Below are 19,693 nucleotides of genomic sequence, written 5' to 3'. Positions count from 1 at the left end.
AAACATACCATTTCTGCTCCATTTGTGATGTATAAAGTACTATAAAGTGTTGGAATTGCTACCACACACTCAGCCCTTTATGATCTTTTATTGTCTGAGAGTAGGCAGAGAAAATATCCAATGCCAGGCATCTTCTTCTGTGAACACTTACACTCAAGGGCGTCACTTCTCATAGAGATGGAGTGGATTTTTAAAAAAACATCTAAGGGACAGCAAACTCTGGCCTACCAAACCTTACTTTCTTCAAATATAAAAAGTAAAAGCTACTGAAGAACACATTACATTGCTTAATGTCCTGTGGTCACACTGTTGACTGTCACCCTGGTGGTCTGCAGTGTGTTTACTTAAAAGAGTCAGGTCGATTTTTTTTTCTTTTTTGCATACATTCTGTGCCTTGTTTACATTTGGTTAGATTTATCAGAGCTATTTTCTCCAGGAGCAGTATTACTGGAGAACCTGTACAGTTTGTAGCCTTCCAAGCAGATTGCTCATTAATGGCATTGTAAATGCAAACATCCTAGGAAAGGGCATGATGATAAACAAATTCCCTTCATTCCCTTCTCAGCATCACTGCTTCATCCTGCACTGCCAGGGTAATGATGTGGAACTTCAAATATCATCAAATACATGCTTTCCTGCCACACATGCTATCAGGAAGCCATACTGCAATGTCTTGCTGCCAATGTAATATGCAAAGGGGTCCTTTGTGTCTAGTTGTCAGGGACTGGACTGAGGGGGAAGAGACTGAGGAATGGTGGAGACCGCCCCACCTCCTCCTCAACTTCCCAGAGAAGAGGAAGGCAGTATTGAATTACAGCAGTGGTTTGAGGAAGGTCACAGCTCAGAGACAGGAGAACAGACGAGTTGGGAGGTGTTGGGAGAAGAGAAGGGGGAGACATAGACAGAGCAGCCAGCTGACACATTATCACTGGAGAGCATTTCTGACCCCCCTTCTCCCAGAACCCGGCATGCATTGAAAGTGGAAGAGCAAAGGACTCAGAGACAATTAGCCCCTGGCGGCCACCTTAAGAGTAAGTGCTGTTGCTAGGAAGGGAGGGGGGAAGAGCTCAGTTGGGGACAACTCCATTTTTAGGAAGGCTGCATTCCTTTATCATTCTCTGTGAATAATTAAATAAATAGCTTGGTAAGAACTCTTATTGTTTCTCTGATTTTGGGCTGCCCCATGGGAGGGAGCTGATTTTCCCCAAAGCCTGACACTAGTTTCTCATCTGTAAAACTATCTATGTATTGTTATTAGTGGTGGAAAAATGTTTTATTGATAACAATATACATCTCTATGTAGTCTAGTAAAATAAATTAAAAAAGCAAAGTGGGGGTAGGGGTAGAGGCTAAAGTTCAAAGGAAATGGTTCTCAAAAGATAAAAATGGTTGGGTAATGGTGGTTTGGATCTGAATATTGCATAACACTGTTATTATTTCATATATATTACAGGAGGCAAATATCTGTGCTGCTGAAGGACCAGCAACAGCAAAACCTTGAACAGAGGAGCCAGGCAATTTGTTCATAATATCGTCAACAATAAGGTGTAAATATTTTCACAGTTGCATTTTCTTGCACACATATAATTTCCAGAATCCGGTAATGGATACTCAGGTGGGTTCATTTCATATGGCACAATCACCCAGTGAACTAGTTTTACATGCTCAAATATGCACTGTATAATATAAAGTTAATACCATAAACATGGCAGAAGTATCTAACAACTCAGCTCACTTCAACAATCCTCCTAGACAGAGATTTGGCCAGCCTAGAGCCAAAATATCAAAGCCAGCCATTTCAGACTGCCTTAAACAGGTGGTCATTACCATCATAAATAAACTATGAAATACGTGAGTTCATGGTTATGCATCCTGAAGTAGCAAAACTACTAAAGGACAGAACGTAGGTAGGTGGTCAATGAAAGCATTTTCTGTTCTCTGAGATCTGAAGGTCCTTAAAATACAATGGGTTTAATATTTACAATATTTGTTCTGCATATTAAATGTGTATTTAAATCATTTTCTTTGACAATTTGAGAAATAAAACACTTTAAATCATGTCCTTAGAGTGGTGTCCGCTAAATATTATTATTTATAAAATAGAACAATGCTCTTTGGTTATTCTTCAATTTCCTACAAGTCACTTTTTTTAATGCAACAGCAACTTTGGCAGTTATATGATGTTAGTAGATGGCAAAAGCCAATTGCAGTAACCGTACCAGTGGCACCATAATACTACCTGTCTATGCCATTTATAATATATGCCATTTAAAATATATGAGTAATACGAATGGACATAAGTGTTAAATGATTGACTGACACACCAATGTAGCTTCTATTCCTTCCAGGTCCCTTCACTATTTCTACATTTTCCATAGTACCAAGCTGCCAAATCTTACACCTTAAAAAAAGAAATAGTACTTTTAAGTTTGATTGTTTTTGCTTTAAATAAAATTCCATCTGCATTACCAAAATTATACAGAACCACAGTACACTCCCTCCTGCTGAATAACTGAAGACGAAAGAGGAAAGATGGCATATGGAATTACACTATTACCTCACATTATCAAAGGAAAGATAACTCCCTGGTATGTTTCTCCTGTACTCAACCTTATGCTCTGTTCACAAGAGCTATGGGGTTCCATACCCCTGACTATGATCTGAAGACACATGAGGCCACCACCTGGCAAATTAAGGAGGTTCAAGTCAGTTTCTGGATGGGTGACTGCCTAGGAACCACATGCATGACACTTTGGGCTCCATGATGGAAGAAAGGCAAGATAAAAATGCAAGCAAATAAGAGCTTGCCACTGAACATTATCCAATAGGCATGCCATATGTAGAAGATGAACACCTTCATAGCATCCCTGCCATAAGGCATGTGATAAACTAAATGTTAGGTCCTAGTTGCTAGGATAACCTCTGTTAGTGGGTGCTTCATTCAGGTTGCCCACCTCCACCTTTTCTTCATACTACTGACATGCCATATCAGTGGTTCATGACTGAAGACTGAAGACTGGAGAGCAAAAGAAAAAAAAGGGGGGGGGAGTATTATAGCTAGTTGAGCAGGTTAATGAAAGGGATGGAAGAAATGTTCAGTCACCCAGCCAGCCTTGAAGATTTGTCTTTTTAGAGCACTTTTGTTCTCTCAAACTTCATGACTGCTTATTGAGAGTCCAAAGGATAATTATTGTATGATATAATCTGCACTGTGATTTAGAGAACAAAAATATCCATGTATTTTCTCTGTAAATATATGGTAGTTCCCATGCAATTAAATCACCAGCAATTATTGTAAAAGCAAAGAATACATGCATTGTATGCCTTTTAGGAATATAAAGAATAGTCTGTTCTGTTTTCTGAGAACAAGTTTCCCCATCCTTCTAAAACTGAATACCTAGTGCTGTCTGAATTCAAGCCGAAGGGCTGTGAACTTCATTAGAGGTGGTTTCCCCTACTTTTCACATTATTTGCAGTCTCAGAAACAACAAAAGTGTGGTCATAACATCTCAAAGCAGGTTGGTGGGCTAACCTCAGAATTTGATGTTTATCCAAGGCCCTACCAAACAGTTATATCTTCCGAGGATCTCCCTTAGATCCCGTTTCTCAGGACTCAAATCACTCCCAAACCCTCCATTTTGAATACTTTATACCCATATATTATAACCAACCAGCCAATGCACAAAATGCTTTAAAATAAATAAATTACAGACACGCCCCCCCTTAAGCACCTTCCACTTATGCATGACTGTGTTTGTGTCAAATAAATAAATAAATTGTTTGAAGCAGGAAATGGCGCAAAAGCAGTGCAAAAAGAGCAGGGGAGAGTTGGAGAGTGGGGGGGGGGACAGCTTGCACAGCCGCTCCGAGTGTCTCGCTGCTCTACTCACTCAGCCTCCTTGATTTTCTTTTTCTTGGCCAGTGGGGATGTCACACCAGAGGTGCTCAGTGTCTCCGCCCACCTGTCCATTCCATCCTATGACAGGATATAAGTTTATAAAATGATGTGTGTCGTGGAGAATGTGAATAGAGAGAGATTTCTCTCCCTCTCTCATAGCACTAGAGCGCATGGAAATCGAATGAAGCTGAATATTGGAAGACCAGGACATGAACTCACTCCCACCGGAGGCCGTGATGGACACCAACCTGGATGGCTCTCAAAGAGAATTAAGCAAATTAATGGAAAACAAAGTCACCAACAGCTACTAGCCATGATAGCTACGCTCTGCCTTCATGGTTGGAGGCAGTAATGTTGTTGAATACTAGTAACTGGAAACCACAGGAGGGGAGAGTCCTCTTGTGCTCAGCTCCTTTTTGTGGCTTTCCCACAGCAATTTGGTTAGCCACCATGAGAACAGTCTGCTGGAGACAATGGGCCATTGACTGATCTAGCAGGGTTCTTCTTAGGCTCTTATGCTATGATGATGCCTCTTGCTTGCCTTAATGGAATACATGTGCAAGTGGAGCTGTATACAAACATAGTATATATATTTACATGGCTGGAATGAAGCCTACTGTACAAAGGCAAGAGTCATATCTGTTACTCTGGCCACTTTTGCTTCAGGGTCCACCCACCACTGGCATGCAGTCCCTGGAAGGTTGCCCATGTGGGAATGAGGCCTGAGGCCTTAAAAAGAGAGAGAGGTTCCCTCCCTCTGCACTAGAGAGAAAGAAACAGAGAAAACAGCTGCTATGGTTACAAGTAGCGGTCACCAAAAATATACTATAGCCAAATATGACCTCATCTGGCAACACTGCGCTGCACTAATTTGTACAGAACAAATGTAGAAACTCAACGTTAGTGAGGAAAAGGACATAAATCATACTTTCACAATGGGAATGCATGGGGTGAATACAGATGAGCACTTACTCAGTGGTAACTTGCCACAATGTGCATGTTGACACTTGCCAAGGGACACTTGCCCACTGCTGTTCTGTCAACCGGTGAAAATAGCGGTACCATTCCCACCTTCCCTGGATTGGTGATCAGGTGCATAAGTATAGTAAAAGATTTTCTTCACCACTGTTTCAGATGACAGACACAAGTTGTTTAAGTTGTATCCTGCTCAAATTTCACCTCAGTTAATTCACAGAAAGCATCAAGGGGGCATTTGACTTTCTTGGAGCTCCATCTGTGGGTTGCTGAGGTTCAGGGATGGGGAACTTGTAGCCCTCCAGACTTTCATCAGCCCTAATCAGCATGGCCAATGGCCAGGGACAAATAGTAGCCCTTGATAGCCTTCTCTTTAAAATAAAATAAAATAAAATAAAATAAAATAAAATGTCTAATCCCATTTTGAAACTGCCTTAGTTGGTTGTCATCACTACCTCTTGTGGAAGTCAATTACATACAGTAGCTTAACTATGTGCTGGGGGGGGGGGTACTTAGTTTTGCCTGTCCTGAATCTTCCAACATTTAGTTTCATTGGATGACCTCAGGTTTCTAGTATTACAAGACGGGCAGACAAACACCTGTGTATTGACTTCTCCACACCATTGATTATTTTATATCCCTCCATCATGTTCACTCTTATTTGCCTTGTTTCTAAACCAAATAGCCTCAAATGTTGTACCTTTTTGTTGCAGGGGAGTTATTTCAGTTCTCTGATCATTTTGGTTTTCTCTTTTCTGCAGGTAAAACTGCATAGGATTGTGACTCATTTACTTTCCGAGGTTATTCCTAAATCCTTATGACTGTTCAGGAAGTTCAACATCCCAACTAACTGTAGATTTCCAAGGTAACTGCTCTATTCTTGTTTTACACCATCACTTATCTCAATGTGAAGAAGAGCCCCTGTTTTAACTGGAATTGCTTTCCTCCACTTTAGTTAACTTCAAATTGTTAGCAGCTGTGTGGATATATGAAGAAATCATGGGCTGAAGTGTTAAGGAGTGAGAAAAGTGTCATATTCACATTTTAATAAGTACCTACCTAATTTGAACTTCCCTAACAAATAAGTAAACTAGAACACAGCTATCCTCCAAAATTTGAACTTCTCTGAATTTTGTGGTGCCGTTCTCCAACCCCAATAGTGTGCACACTTTTGGGGTTGGAGAACCCCATGATAGAATAACATGCAAAGCTAAATTTGGGGAAACTGTTTCCAAAAATGCATACAATAGCAGAAATTTGAATGAATTTTCAATGAGAAAAAAATCAAGCTGAACTTAAGGTTGCAAAAGTGAGAAACTTAAATTGGACAGATCGATCCATCTCCTCATTATCCCAGAATAACTGATTCTGAAAGCAAGCCCATAGGTTTGAAGTCATGAGAAAATGGAGGCCATGCTCAGAGGTTCCAAAACTGCTTTGTGATCCTTATATATCACAGAAGCTGTGGCTGACAAAGATTTGAGTTGATGTGCTAATGACCTTCCTCCAAACTTGTTGAAAGTAATTGTCTGTTTTGTTTTGTTTCAACAGAGTTCTGCAAAGCGAGTTTCTTTTTGTTTTTAAAGCCATCAACAAATGTTAGCCCTTTAAAAAAAAATCACTTAGGCATATTCTGTATTACAGTAGATAGGAAGACATAACTTCTGACAGAGAAGATGAAATGTTTTTAATTAATTTTTTAAAACCCCTCTCTATATATTACTGTACTTTGTAGTTTCCTTGCCAGAATATCCCTCCATTTGTTAAGCTCTATCCTTTTATTTCCTCTCATGGGAGAAAATAAGATTATAGGTAACTAATCTTTATTACTAGGCTTTCCCCTGGCTGTTATCCCACTTACGCACTACTCCACAGTAGAGTCTGCAGAAGGCAGCTGTCTCAAGCCACTATTACAGCTGGGAATAAGTGTATAATTATTAGAATTAATATTGTCATAAGTGGATGTTATTTATATGCAGTAAAATAGCCAGGATAACAAAATAATACGCCAGCACTGTGGAGTGTAGGAACACAGGAGGCTGTTTCATACTGAGTCAGACCCCTGCTCCCTCTAGCACAATGTTGTCTGCACGGACCGGCAGCATCTCTCCAGGGTTTCAAGCAGGGAGTATTTTCTAGTCCTTCCTGGAGATGCTGAGGACTGGGACCTTCTGTATGCAAAGCAAAATGCTGTGTATGTAAAGCAGATAACATTATGGCGTGGAGAAGGTGGATGAAAAGCTCTCTCTCTCTTTCTCTCTCTCAAACACACACAGACATAGAACTCTACAACTCATAGACATCCAAGGAAGCTGAAGGTTGGAAGATTCAGGACAAATAAAAGAAAGTACCTCTTTGTGCAGTGCATATTTAACTGTGGAACTCACTTCTACAGGAAGTAGTGATAGCCATCAACTCAGATGGCTTTAAAGGAGGATTGGGCAGATGAATTGAGTTTAAGGTTATCAATGGCTACTAGCCATGACGGCTATGCTGTGGCTCCAGAGTTGGGGGCAGTAATCCTTCTACGCTAGCAGCCAAAATTGTGGAAACCTTTATGAAAAAGTGTACAGTGGTACCTCAGGTTAAGAACTTAATTCGTTCCGGAGGTCCGTTCTTAACCTGAAACTGTTCTTAACCTGAGGTACCACTTTAGCTAATGGGGCCTCCTGCTGCTGCCGCCGGGCCGCCACTGCACAATTTCTATTCTCATCCTGAAGCAAAGTATTTAACCTGAGGTACTATTTCTGGGTTAGCGGAGTCTGTAACCTGAAGCATCTGTAACCCGAGGTACCACTGTATTTCCAAAGTTTGATGGCTCATAACACCTGATTGGCTCTCTAAACACTCATGATCATTGGCTACATTCAAAGCTACTGCATATCAACCGAAGCAAGTTGTGCTTGCTTTTTCTGGTTATTTGACTATAATTTTTGACAGAATACAGATAACTGAACAAACTTTGTTGCAATCCATTCTTCATTAAATTATCTTTCCGTCGTTATATAATTTTATGGTATTACTCCAAAAAAAGTGGTGTTATGAGCCATCAGACCTCAGAAATACACTTTTCCTAAAAGGTTTCCACAGTTTTGGCTACTAGTTGCCAGAAGTCACAGGAGCGGAGAGTGATTTTGTGCTTCGATCCTGCTTTCAGGTTTCCCACAGGCATGTGGTTATCTACTGTGGGAATAGGATGCTGGACTACATGGGAAATTGGCCTGAACCAGCAGGCTCTTCTTGTGTTCTTATGCTCTACCCCATGGCGTAGGAAGGGGTGTGTGCGGTCTGCCCCAGGTGTCATCACTGAGGGGGTTGACAAAATGACAAAAATATGAGGGTTTTTTTTTAAAAAATAAAAACATGGGGGGGGGGCTCACAAAACTTTTCAGTTCAGTCAACAAACACAATGAAAGGCGGCTGGCAATGGGTGCTACACTGCGGGGGCCGGCACTTACTGTGGAGCCTGCAGCATGCCTGAGCCACGCATCTCTCCTGGGAGTGACTGTTGGGATGCGTCCGGGGAGACGGGTGCAATTGGCAGGCCCCCAGCTGACTCCAGCCCTCCGGCCGGCAGCCCAACAAACTCCGGTTCTCGGAACAGCATCAAAAACTGCGACTCAAGCTTCAAAAGCCTTCAGAAACTTGGGCACGCTCTAATCAGCAGAGTAAATAACTCTTCACACCGGAAGTAGCGGACAGAGGCATATGTAAGCACATTTACAAGCTTTTATTCAGCAGCAGGACAAAGGAAAAAGTATGTCTGCTTCCCTTCGTGTCCAAGCAAACAGCAGAGGCAAAAGCTATATACAACGGAAGTTCCCAGCAGACTGTGCTGGAAGTAAACAGACATGTGACATATAACAACTCCACATGCCTGTTCTAAAGGTGGAATGGAACTATATCCTATAACTATATCCAGTGACATGGTGGCTTGGGTGCCTGAAATGGCAGCGTGGGGCTTGCGTCTGCCTACCGCCTCTCCCTCAGCTGCCCTACAGCTGAGGGGGAGGCAGCAGAGAGGCTTTGCACTCACTCTGCTCCCAGGAGCAGGATGTGTGCACCGCCCCAGGCACCCAAGCGGCTAGCTACACCATTGGCTCTACCCCTGAGCTATGCCCCTTCCTTGAGGAAGGAAGCAAACACAATGTGTGAATGAAGTAGTAGGGGGCTAAAATGCAAGCTAGAAAGCCTAGAAAACACTAACAGTAGACATGGGTGGTTTTTAAAAATAAAAATAGAAAAGAGTACATAATATGGTGGGTAATTAAAATGGAGCCCACTAGGAAGCCATGGGAAGGCAAGGAGACTTCTGCTTCTGTTACACAAACACAGTAGCTGCACACAGACCACAAATGTGAGCAATGAAAATTAATGTGACTGCAACAAATGAAGAACAAAATGAATGTGATTTGCATTACTGAACGAATAATGAAACAAATGTGCTCTATAAAAACAAAGTTGAACGGAGTAACAAAATGGGGGGGTGGATCTTGCACACACTGGTGGCTCACTTTAAGAAATGTTTTGCTTTTGTTTCTCTTAACTCTGCTTTTTCCTTTAAAAGAAATCATTTTAAAACCTTTAAAAAAGAAACAAGTATTTGTGCCACTCTCCAGGGCTCTTCAGATTCATCAGTGAAGACACAAGCTACATTATGAACATAAAAAATAAAAGAGCCTTGCTGGATCTGGCCAATGGCCCATCTGGTCCAGCCTCTTGTTTTCATCGTGGCCAACCAGATGCCTGTGGGAAGACCAAAGCCAGGACCAGCACTACTCTCCTGTCAGGTTTCGTGTAATCAGATCCCTCCCCTGGTGGCAGTAAATAAGCAGATCAAAAGAAAGGAACGTTCTTACCAGATAAGTTCTTTAATAATCACAGCGAGTGACAAAGGAATGCATATCTCTTTTAAAAATGGCGTTGCTCCCAGTAAAGGTTCACCCCCTCCGTCCCCATTAATCTACGTCACTCCTATGTCGGGTAATCTGAGTTTGTTGCCACTGCGCTTTCTATTCTATCACTCTCATAGCCCGTCTAGTCTTAGGTGAAGGGGGTCAGGAATGCTTTCTAAAGACAGTGAATCTGCCAGCTGTCTCTCTCCTGGTGTTTCCTCTTCTAGCTGTTTCTCACCCAGTATTTCCCTTCTTTCCCACTCGGGACTATGTCCCTCTGCAAACCACTGTTCTAAATCAATACTGTCCTCCTGCTCTTGGGAAGGTTCAAAAAAGAGGGGAGGGCTCCCACCATTCTTCTTAAGTTTAGTCCAGTCCAGTCCCTGACATCTCCCGACTTGTGATTCCCAGCAACTGAGATTCAGAGGCATAGAACTTTTGATAGTGGAGGTAGAACATAGCCATCATGACTAGCAGCCATGTCCTCTGTGTGTACATGAGAAGGTGCACATGCAATGAAGTGGGGTGGCCACAAACACTTTTGGCCACACACACCACTGGCATATGGACCCCCCAGAGGTGCCTAAGTGTTCAATTCTTCAAGAACAATTTTCCTCAACCTGGTGCCCTCCAGATGTTTTGGACTACATTTCTCATCTACCCCAGACAGCATGGCTATTCAAGGTGAAAAAGCCAATTTGCCCACATTCAGCAAAGAAGGGGCTGAAATTGTGGCCTAAATTGAATGATGCGTTCTTGAGCATTTGTTTCAGTTAAGAGTGTGCAACCTGGAGCCTTTCAGCTGGAAAGGAAAGGGGTGGGATTTTTTGTTTGTCTTGTTTCCCCGCCTCCCCCTTCAACTATTTTTCTTCAGTTCATAACTGCAAAGGAACGGAGAGGGCAAGATGAAAGCCTTCCTAGAGCTGTATTTTGTGACAGGCCATTCATGTCATTTGCAGCCTCCGAGCCAAATATATACAGTTTTGAAAATGGGAATCCAAAGTTGGCCAGCCGCTGTTTGATTTGCAATGTATATCAACACATAAAAAAAGCACTTAAGCACATTGCCGGGGGGCTAAGGGAAGCAGAGGTCCTGGTTTACTAATTCAAAAGGGGGGAGGTGAAAGAAACAGGGGGACACACCAAAAAACATGATAGCATTATCTGACATGAAGCCACATAAATATTCCTCTTTTTATGAGCAGAGATATTAGTAAACAGGGGAAGGACAAATTTGCAATGAAACTAAATACTGTGCACAGGCGATTTGCAAGATGGTGATTCCACATGCTTTGACATTCTAAGGACACACTTTGACTGGGCTGCATTAGTGAATACTGTACTTACTTTCTACAGCAGAGATGCTTTTGGAGTGACACCTGGCAGCAACCCATTCAGATTGATTTTTTCAGCAAAGCAGATTGAAGGCAGCCTAACTTTTTAATGATCAGCTGCTGCTGAATGGATGCCAGGTATTGACAGTAGACTCCCAATTAATATTTCTCTGTCCTTTTCTCTATATCTTTTCTTTTATCTACCTTTCTAAGAAAACACATGTACTCAAGGGCAAACTGTAGAGAAGGGCAGGGGAGACGGAGATCATATTCACCCACAACATCCCAAGACATTCACTCTGATCAACATGCCACCTGGCAAGTCCATGAGCAGGACAGGAGGGCAATAGCCCTCTCCTGCTGCTATTCCCCAGAAATGGTCTTCAGAGGCATGCTGCCTCAGCATGCGGAGGGAATTTATAGGTCAGTAGTAGAGCATCTGCCTTGTATGCGAGTGGTTCTATGAGAGACTTCTGCCTTAAATAGAGCCACTGCCAATCAGTGGTGACAATAACAAGTTAAATGGACCAAGAGCATTTCCTGTGTTCCTATAGCCATTAATGGTGCACTTTTAAAAATGCTTCCATCTTTTACGATGCCAGTAAACTCAAAAATCAGTTTATTTTAAATTGTAAAAAGGCATGTCTGTTAGAAGGTGTGATGGCAAATACGCCAAAGTTGCAGCGGAACTGATCTCACAAAACCGAAACAAAGCAAACGTAACTTTACAGGGAGTGGGGGTTGGGGCACTGTGAAAGTGCACTGTGAAAGTCCCATTTAATAAGAATATCCAAACGTGTCTGGATAATATTTTCTGCAGTATGTTCTCCACAAAGCCTCCAATAATTTGCTTTTCAGAATCCAGCCATTCAGACTGAAGCTGGATTGCTGTTTGCACAGGTGGCTGGGCTACTGGGAGTCTAAATGCTTATTCTTTCATCCATAGCCATTATTCTGAAAAATGTTCTGTTTAATGTCTGCCAGTTTTGATAACACAAGAAACCTTTATAGAAGTTGCTGAGATGACATTTATCAAACGGTTTTTTAATTTGGAGAGAACGCTGTCTTTGTACTGCAATATACTAACAGTGTATTTCTATGTATGGCTGCTCATTGTTTTCAGTGGGGCTTACTTCCAGGTAAGGGTGTATAGAGTTGCAGCCCAAGTACATTTCTTAGGAACAGATATGTTTCTCTTCTAGAATAAAAGTTCTCAGACCCACAACTAGGTCATTTTTGATGAGGTTTCCAAAAGAGGTGAAACCCCACTAAACTTTTATCTTGAAAAGCCTTGGATTGCCTTAATTGCTTCTACTGCTACTCGTTCCACATCTGTGTTTCAAATTGCTGTATTGTTTTAATGGGATTGTCTTATTGCACATTTTAATTATCAATGTTTTATATTTTATTGTTTGTGCAGTCGGCTTACATATTGTGTAAACTGCTTGGAAGCCTATCTGGGGATTAAGTGGTAAACAAACAAACAAACAAACAAACAAACAAACAGAACTAACAAACAAACAAACATAAAAGTTTAAATGAACTTCCCAAAGCTGATACAGTGCAAAAAGGGCAACAACAGCAATATGAATATTTATTTACTTAGGCCAGGCATGTCCAAAGTCTGTTTCGGGGGCCTAATCCAGCCTGCCGGTCGGTTTAATCTGGCCCCTGTGGCAGTCTATTTCCTAGGGTAAAATCCCCCCAAAACCCTCAACACCTCCAACCCTTAAAAAAGCTCAATAACTTCAATCCTAAAAAAAGCTCAACAACTCTGGTTTGCCTTTCGGTTGGCCCCCACAGCCCTTCACTTCATCAAATTTGGCCCTCTTTAAAAAAAAGTTTGGACACCACTGTCTGAGGCCTTTGGCTGATTGTCATCCGATGCCCTTTTAAAATGTGTTGTGGAAGGAGAGATTATTGGGTTGTTTTCATTATGTATGTTCTGTTTTCTATATTGTTATATTGTTATTTTATATTGTAAACTGCCCTGAGATCTATGGGTACAGGGCAGTAAACAAACTTAAACAACAACAACTGGGCATTTTTATACCAACTCCCACACCAGGAGCGCTGGATATGCTCTGCCCGTGCATTTGCACTGAGCTGACTTCCTTGATGCTCTTTGTCCCTCTCCACTCTCTCCCAGCGAGCCACATGCCAGGAAGCTAGCAGAGCAGCTCGCTCTCTCATATGCTATGCCACTTCTGGGTATGGTGTAAAGGAGCATAGAAAGCTGCCCAAGTGAGCCACCTAGCCCAGTATTGTCTACACTGACTGGCAGCTGCTCTTTGGGATTTCAGACATGGTATTTTTCCAAGCCATACATGGAGATGACATGGATTGAACCTGAGGCCTTCTGCACGTGCTCTTGGCCTTCCCCTTCGAGCACTGGAAAACAGTCACAGACCAGCACTGTTGTCCACTGCAGTGTAAGTACCCTGGAGACAAGGCAGCAAGGAAAGGCAGGAGTTGTAGCACCATGGACAGCTCCAAGAGGACAACTGGAACTGATGAAGGCTAGAATTGAACCAAAGTCTCTTGAGTCCCTCCATCTAGTCTACTTCTGTTGCCTGAAAGGTATGAAAGCTCAAAAAGCCAACTCCATGGCCTGAAAGTGAGTGCCCAGGGAAAGGGACCCATGAAAGTTTGGGTTCTACAGGTTCTTGACCAGCAGCATCAAGTTCAGCATCAGGAACCCTGTCCAGTTCCCCATCTGGTAGTACAGCAGCCCTGGACTCTGGTCATCCTCCTCCAACTCTGCGCTTGAGACTGGGGCCATGGCTCACACACAATTCCTACTTGACTTCACAGAAAGCTCTGTAAATAGATCACCCTTGTTTCATCATGGAGATTTCTATTATTATTATTATTATTATTATTATTATTATTATTATTATCATCATACTGTAGGGCACCTACAGTACATATAAAAACATAGTAAAACCTCAAACATTAAAAACACCCCATAAGATGGGGGTTGCAGCAATCATACAGTTTTACTATACTGAATAAAGGGTGTGTGATAAAGTAAGAAAGCCAGTTCTGAGAGAGGAAGAAACCTGCCCTAATTCCATTACAGTGGTACCTTGGGTTAAGAACTTAATTCATTCTGGAGGTTTGTTCTCAACCTGAAATGTTCTTGACCTGAGGTACCACTTTAGCTAATGGGGCCTCCTGCTGCTGTCATGTCGCTGCCATGCGATTTCTGTTCTCATCCTGAAGCAAAGTTCTTAACCTGAGGTACTATTTCTGGGTTAGTGGAGTCTGTAACCTGAAGCATTTGTAACCTGAAGTGTCTGTAACCCAAGGTACCACTGTATTCCCAGATTGCATGAGTGTATGTTCTTGAAACCGAGTCCAATTAATTTCAATAAATTGTTAACTCCTGATGTGCTAAAGTTCACTAGCCAACTGTAGAGGATGTTGGAAAATGTCACAGTGAGAGGCAGATTTTTAAGTCCTGTGTGAAAAACCAAAGTAGTTTTGAAGAATTAAATAAAATTGGGATGCCCCTCACAATCACATATTCAGCTTATTGTTATTACACTTTAACCTGTGGGATGTGGTGCCTAATATCTGAGGCTGGGTATAAGAAACCCATGTCCAAATTCCATTTGACTGACCATGGACACTCCATGAGTCAATCTAAAGAAGCCTGAACTACTCCGTAAGGCTGATTTGAGGGAGTTCCATTCATTACTCAAATTAAAGCACGAGCTTCAGATCAAGTTAACATGATACAGCACCATAGTTACTAGTCGGACACAGCTATGTTCTACTTCCAGTGCCAATAGCTGAGATTTTCAAATGGGCAGAGTGAGGTTGCACTTGTTAGGATCATCCTACTCGCATGTAGAACCCTGGCAGAGACACATGCCCGACTGGCATGTTCTCTCCCTCCTGGTTGGTCGTTCAGGAGCTTCAAAAGCTTTCTCCAGCCCAAACATCACAGCGACTGATACCAAAAGGCATTAGCACGCTTAGGATCCTGCAGAGTGTTAGCAGTCTGCGTAACAAAACTCAGTAGGACAGCATTTTGGCTAATCTACTTTGTTTAATAATACACTCGGAGCATTCTGACTTAGCTCCTTCCTCTTTCTCATCAGACAGCAAAGTCCCACATCACAGAAACACAGTAATACCAAACATCCTGTCTCCGTCATTTCCCACACTGTGGAATGAAAACATACACTGTTATGTGATAGACAACAATCCCATGACTGCAAGCACGGAGCAAGAATCCTAACAGGTCCTGCTTTTGAGCTTCCCATAAGCATCCAGTTGGCCTTTATGAGAACAAGATGCTGGACTAGATGGGACTTTGGCCTGATCCAGCAGGCCAATATATAGAATATATTGCTGTATGCAAAGTAATTTATATGTGATATGTCTCTCATCAAGTCCAATAAAGATAAGGTTTTGAAAATCATGCTCTCCACTCCTTAGAGTAAGGGTGGGATACAAACATAACAAGTGAAAACGAATGTGGTCTCTTGATTTGAAATATGTAACAAAGCACAAGCTTTCCTATAGTGATAAATCCATGGCAAGTCATTTGCTATCCAGTGGATGCATAGTCTACAACCCCAGTTAGTCATATGAACTTCAAAGACTCAAAGTATGTTGAAAGGGTCCTTGAACTCCATTTTACCTTGTCCCTTGTTGCTTTCCAGTTATTTCCTGTTGTCAGGATTGAGAATGTAATATGTAACAGCTCTGATAGCAAATATACTAATGGTCTGTCTGAAGTGGGGGAGGGGGAGACAGATGCATTATCTTCCATTGTAAAAAACATCGAGATTCAGAGAAAATGCTCTAATTTGACATTTATTTTGGAAGATTACTCATTTAGCTTTTTTGCGTGCTTGAGACATTTGTGTTTAAACGATATGCATATATTAAAATAATATTTCTATAATTTTCAAAACTTTCAAACATTATGGTTTAAATTCAGTAGAAGTAGCATGTGTTTGTGTGTGAATCCTGCTTTGGGAATGAGAGAAGGGTTTGATTACGACTTTGTCTCTTCTGGTTCACCATGGCCACAGTCATGACTTCCCCCACAGAATTCTGGGAGATGGGGTTTGTTAAGTATTCTAAGAGTTTGTTGGGAAACCCCTGTCCCTCTAACAGAGCTACAATTTATAGAGTGGCTTAGATTCAAACTTTGTTCTTGTGTTCTAATACTGTTTTAATTCTCTTATGGTTTTCTGGCATTTCCCTTTCTTGCATACCACCTTGAGGGTTCTTGTTAGGACCAAAAGGCAGTATTAAAATATTGTTTATTAAAAATAAATAAATGTATCCCTCCTAAGTAAATTGAGTTGGTTGGGGAGAATTCATTTGTTGTTCACAATTTATTGGGTAAAGATTGAGGATTTATGGTGGAAATAATCATTCTCATTTCTTGGCACAATGTCACAGAACAATGGAGATAGCAAATGCTGAAAGAAAAAGATATTGAACTGGACATTTCACTAACTTACTCTTTATAGTTCTTTTGACGTGTCTAGTTTGAAGACCCGGAGCTTTGTGGAGCTGTCATACTGATTTGTGAGTGCCAAAAGAATCAGCAAACTGTAAAGAGAAGTCCTACTAAACCTCAGGACATGTCACCAGCACCCTCCATTTATTTCTGTAATTCAGGAGGCAGGATGGCAAATGCCACAGTTTTTTCTTTTATATGTGCTTTCTGTGGCATCCTTACAAAATTGCATTGTCGTCTTTCATGCACAAAATATGCAAAAGATATCTTCAGTATGTTCAGTATAAAATGCACAAATGAAATAAGCAGACTATACGTTCTGACCATGGCTGTGGGAGGTATTTGATACAGTTATTAGTTAAAGATGAGCTTACCTAATATGCAATTTCTGAAACAATATGTAATCCAAAACATAGCCTTCCTTTGAAATTTGCAATTCTCTGAATTTTGCAGTACATTTCTCCAGCTAAGTAATGTGCACAGAAATGCATGTACTGGGGTAAAGCATCTATATTTGGAGAAATTTATGCAAAATGCTGATTAATTTTCATGAAAACTTTTAAAAAACAACTAACTGGTGTGGAAATTCAGAGAACTGAATTTTAGATGAGAAAAAATGAGAAACTGAGAGAAAACAAAATTGATAGTAATCCTAGTTCTGCACATTTTTAGGTTGGAAATTGGACTGGGATATCAACACCATCATGAAAACAGCTGTACAGTATAAAAAAGCGCATATATTAGTTGAAACTTAGCAAGAAACTGTAATTTTCCAAATTTGTAAATGAGATGCACTCTCCTTGCCATTTACAGTCCTCTTTTTGCTGCATCACAGAAGGAGATCATTAAGCCTCCCCTTCAATTTTATATAAAGAACAGTTCATATTGTTTACAGTATTCTTCCCTTCTTACAGAAACACTGCTATACTGAACTTGAGCACCTTTTACGGGTGAAAAACCTTCACCCTAAGGACCACATCCCTTCATGAGCAAATGTTTGGGGACTGCAGGCCAGTGCTCTTTTAAATGCCTTGTGGAGCTTATCATCAGGTAACTACAAGTAAATATTGTAACATAAAATAAAAATCAACTTGATATCGGAATAAAAATGTAGTTAAAAATAACGCGGTGTTTTGTGCACCGTAATACTGGTTCAATATAAATAAGCTGTGCTATCCACATCTCCAAAACAACACCAGAATTTCAAGTCTCAAAGATCCTATGGGAGACCATGTAATTGAAGTAAGAGGTGGCTTCAATTGTTGAATGTTTTCCATTTTCTGAAACAAGAATAAGAGCAAGGGTGGCCTACCAAAAAGTCTGAAGGGATCATTTTACATTCAAGGTGTAAGTATTCATAAGAGAAGATCAAGAGCAGATGTTCAGAACCAGAATGTGCAGGTAGCAAAGAAAACATGAGTTATGTCTGTATGAAGCAAGGCTGCCTCTCATTCACTTGTAATGAAAATAAGCAGTCACCACTTTAGATGATTTTAAAACAATTTGAGAATAAGGGTGATTAAATAGGATATATCATTAACTTGTTCCTTGCAATTCCTTGACAAAGGTTGTGGAATAATTTGAACATTTGCCAATTGTTTATCTAAATCATTCTTGCATAGAATTACGTTTCTGAGCACAATTCAAAGTGTTGGAGCTGACCTTCAAAGCCCTAAATGGCCTTGACTCAGTATACCTAAAGGAGCGTCTCCACCCCCATTGTTCAGCCCGGACACTGAGTTCCAGCTCCCAGGGCCTTCTGGAGGTTTCCTCACTGTGAGAAGTGAAGCTACAGGGAACCAGGCAGAGGGTCTTCTTGGTAGTGGCGCCCGCCCTGTGGAACGCCCTCCCGCCAGATGTCAAAGGAAAAAACAACTACCAGACTTTTAGAAGACATCTGAAGGCAGCCCTGTTTAGGGAAGCTTTTAATATCTGAAGGACTAGTGTATTTTAATATTTTGTTGGAAGCCGCCCAGAGTGGCTGGGGAAACCCAGCTAGATGGGCAGGGTATAAATAAATTATTATTATTATTATTATTATTATTATTATTATTATTATTATTATTACCCTGTGAAACAAGAAGTGCTGCATTTCCTTTCTTGAACCATTTGCAACAACAAGAAGAAATGCCACCACAGGTGTCATAAGATCATCAGTTAGGCATACAGCCCTCCACTGAGATTCAGCCCATTAAGCGCTAGACTTTTCAGGATGGAAGGTTTGCAGCACTTTGCTGAATCAAACATCTGCTATATGCATCAGGATGCCTTCTCAGCAGTATCTTAGTCTGTATTCTCCAAATAGATTTACCATTCATACCTACTTGCTTTGGATAACCTTCAGGGGAATGGCAGGAAACCCACCTTATATGGAACGACCCAATAATTCAGGTCAGTTCTGAGTATCTTCAAACCAGTTGCCATGGTTCTGAATACGAGTCAGTCAGATACTTAATACTTACTATATGGAGTGAGCTGTTTTGCGCTCGAGGCAATGCAATCTTAGAGTAAAAGAAATTATTTTTAGACTTACTGTGACATTAAATACAATTTCTCCCCTAGATTTCTCAATTCCCCATTACACTAACTGACCTGACCTACAAAGAAACATCTGCCCTAACACTATAAAATGGTTTCAAGAATGCAGAGGCTGCCTCCGGGACTACACAAGACAAATTATGTACGGCTCCTGTGCTTCAAGGCTTACATTTCCTTGAAAAGTTTGATAAGCCAGATGCATTCAAATGCAAAGAATGAAAACGTGAAGAGCAACCAGCTTTTTAAATCACTTGGAAATTATTTCCACGGGCAGAAAACTATGCAAGAATATAAAAATGATCTTCACCATAAGTGGACTTGGAAAGTACTGTTCTTTTTTCCCTGTTTTTCATTGAAAACAAATTCACCATAATAACAGAAGCAGTTTCGATGTGAGTTCATCTTCTATAGGCAAAAATGCACAGCGTTGCTTAAGGCCAAATACCCTTTCGCTAAACATAGAGCATAATACAAACTACAAGATTTAGATTTCAGTGCTTACGAGTGTTGTAATGAAAAGCTGTGCCATTCAGCCTCCTCCATAAAACTTCATAAAATGGACCGT

The 19,693-nt window shown here is 41.1% G+C and overlaps 1 long non-coding RNA gene across 1 annotated transcript in view; it reads left to right on the top strand.

Annotated features, from left to right (window-relative positions):
* The window catches only part of LOC128421130 (uncharacterized), a 51,670-nt gene extending 33,122 nt beyond the window's left edge, over positions 1–18,548 (top strand). Inside the window, exons 2-4 of the long non-coding RNA XR_008332237.1 lie at positions 5,635–5,738; positions 17,505–17,640; positions 18,213–18,548. This is a non-coding gene — a long non-coding RNA (uncharacterized LOC128421130). The remainder of the gene's footprint in view (positions 1–5,634; positions 5,739–17,504; positions 17,641–18,212) is intronic.
* Positions 18,549–19,693: the final 1,145 nt, after the last annotated feature.

This window comes from Podarcis raffonei, chromosome 9 (assembly GCF_027172205.1).
Source record: "Podarcis raffonei isolate rPodRaf1 chromosome 9, rPodRaf1.pri, whole genome shotgun sequence".
NCBI classification, from domain to species: domain Eukaryota; kingdom Metazoa; phylum Chordata; class Lepidosauria; order Squamata; family Lacertidae; genus Podarcis; species Podarcis raffonei.
Note: the sequence above shows the minus strand (reverse complement) of the source record. Positions and strands in the feature narration are given on the sequence as shown.